Source organism: Octopus sinensis, linkage group LG4 (assembly GCF_006345805.1).
Source record: "Octopus sinensis linkage group LG4, ASM634580v1, whole genome shotgun sequence".
In the NCBI taxonomy this organism is placed as follows: domain Eukaryota; kingdom Metazoa; phylum Mollusca; class Cephalopoda; order Octopoda; family Octopodidae; genus Octopus; species Octopus sinensis.
Genome location: NC_043000.1, coordinates 97,202,440 through 97,204,939, shown reverse-complemented (window position 1 = coordinate 97,204,939; position 2,500 = coordinate 97,202,440). Strand labels below are relative to the sequence as shown.

Below are 2,500 nucleotides of genomic sequence, written 5' to 3'. Positions count from 1 at the left end.
TCGTCTCTCGTGATTTTCCACGAGCTTTAGCATCCAGTCATTCGATATTTCGAGATATTTGGCCAGTCCAATTGTGGTTGTTTTGTAAGCTAGTTCAAATTGGATCAGGCCTCGACCTCCTTGGGCTCTGGGAAGGTAAAGGCGATCTACGTCTGCCTTTGGGTGGTGCATCCTATTACAACTCAGCAGCTTGCGTATTTTCCTATCTATATTCTTTACTTCACTCATATTCCAGTTCAACACATTGTAGCTATAAGTAACAACTGGGACTGCTGAGGAATTATTATTATTATTATTATTATTATTATTATTATTATTATTATTATTATTATTATTATTGGCGAACTTGTAGAATTGTTAGTACGCCGGAGAAAATGCTTAGCAGCATTTCGCCTGTCTTTACGTTCTAAGTTCAAATTCCACCGAGGTCGACTTTGCCTTTCATCATTTCGAGCTCGATAACTTAAGTACCAGTAAATCAGTGGAGTCGATGAAAGCGATTAGTCACCTCCCCCAAAATTCTAGGCTATGTGCTTATATTAGAAAGGATTATTATTATTATTATTTCTCTTTATCACAGGTTTTGCTGGAGCTCCGGGAGTCTTACATGCGTAGCATGGTTGGTACCATGCTATCCATTTTTCAGCTATCTAATACTTTCCTAATTATTCTGGCTGTGCCAAGGAGACAAACCTTTTGTAATTATTATTATTATTATCGTTGTTGTTGTTGTTGTTGTTGTTGTTGTTATTATTATTATTATTATATCATCATCATTGTTGTTGTTGTTGTATTACTTCTCAGAGCCATGGGTCTTGTTCGCTCTGGTAGATTCTGTGAGAGCGGACAGCAGCCTGCTGTCAGAGGTCTCACAGAGTCGCTTTCCGCACATTATAAGCTTAGATACTTGGTTGTGAATTATCGTAGAAGACATTCAGCATCCAAGTACCAATCTCAAAATCCTAGCAGATTTTTGACTTGTTCTGTTTTCATGCCTATTCCGATTTCTTTGATATATTTCTCGAACTTGGTTCTTAGTGCTCCTAGTGCCTCTACAACTCCTGGGATGACAGACACTCTCCTCATAGTCCACATTCTTGCAATTTCATCTTTTAGTAGTCTGTACTTTTCGATCTTTTCTAGTTCTTTGTCACTTATGCGTACGTCTCTAGGTATTGCAATATCCATAATCTTGGTTTCCTTTATCTACCACAACAATATCTGGTCTCCATGCATCGACTAGAGAGTCACATTCGATTGTAAAATCCTACAGTATCTTATATTCCTTGTTCTTGGTGACTCCTACTGGTTCATGTTCCTACCATTTCCATGCTCTGTCCAAGCCATACTTTTCTCCAGTGGACGAATTTATCCACGTTATCGTGCCCCCTTTTGTAGTGCTTTTGGGCCAGCTTGCGACACTCACTCAAAATATGCGAGAGTGTTTCTTTTTTGCGACCACACATCGTACAAAGGGCTGGTTCGCTGCTCTTATCTAACTGGAACTTGGTGTAATTAGTTCTCAGAACTTGTTCCTGGGTGCTTCATGTCAATGCCTCAGTGCATCCTTTCAGATCACTTTCTCTCAGCCATCTCCAAGTATTGATCCTGTCTTTTCCTTCAATTTCTCTGAGGTATTATCCATGCAGTGATTTCATTTTCCAATTGTTTACTCTTTCTTCTTCATCTTGTTTCTGAAATATTTGTGGGGGCATCACAATTTCAGTAGGTATCGTATTGTTAATTCTGACAGCGGCAAGCAAGGATTCACTCTGTTGACCTTCTCGTTGACAACACAGATCTTGCACCCTATGAGGCCACTTCCTCTCCTGTTCTTAGGCATATACAACCCCTCAGTATCACTTGTGGGTGTACTTCCTTGTTAATTGTCATCCCTTCTCTAGTTTTCCTGTCTATTTACTCAAGCTCGCTCTTTGTCCACCTAACAACGACTGCATCATATCGCATTAAAGAAACAGCCCATGTGTTCATTGCCCTGATCGTGTTTTTCCCATTGAGCTTATTTTCCGTTATTATTACAATTATTAAGGCGGCGCGTTGGCAGAATTGTTAGCACGCTGGACGAAATGCTTGGCGGTATTTCACCCGTCGCTACGTTCTGAGTTCAAACTCCGTTGAGGCTGACTTTACTTTTCATCCTTTCGGGGGTCGATAAATTAAGTACCAGTTGAGTACTGGGGTCGATGTAATCGACTATCTCTCTCCTCCAAATTTCAGGCCATGTGCCTATAACAAGGATTATTATTATTATTATTATTATTATTATTATTATTATTATTATTATTATTATTATTATTATTATTATGTATAGTACGTTTGAAATCTTTAATTAGATCACCGCTGGCGACAACAGAGAAACAGAAACCATTTTCCTATCAAATCCGACCCTTTCCAACTTAAATAAGAAAACAACGCGTTCGATAATGTTGACCTGTGTACTCCTAAAGAAGAAAAAATGACACGGGATAATCACGACCGG

At 39.1% G+C, this 2,500-nt stretch overlaps 1 long non-coding RNA gene across 1 annotated transcript in view; it reads left to right on the top strand.

Annotated features, from left to right (window-relative positions):
• The window catches only part of LOC118763264, a 15,772-nt gene extending 15,144 nt beyond the window's left edge, over window positions 1-628 (top strand). Inside the window, exon 3 of the long non-coding RNA XR_004999015.1 lies at window positions 548-628. This is a non-coding gene — a long non-coding RNA (uncharacterized LOC118763264). The remainder of the gene's footprint in view (window positions 1-547) is intronic.
• Window positions 629-2,500: the final 1,872 nt, after the last annotated feature.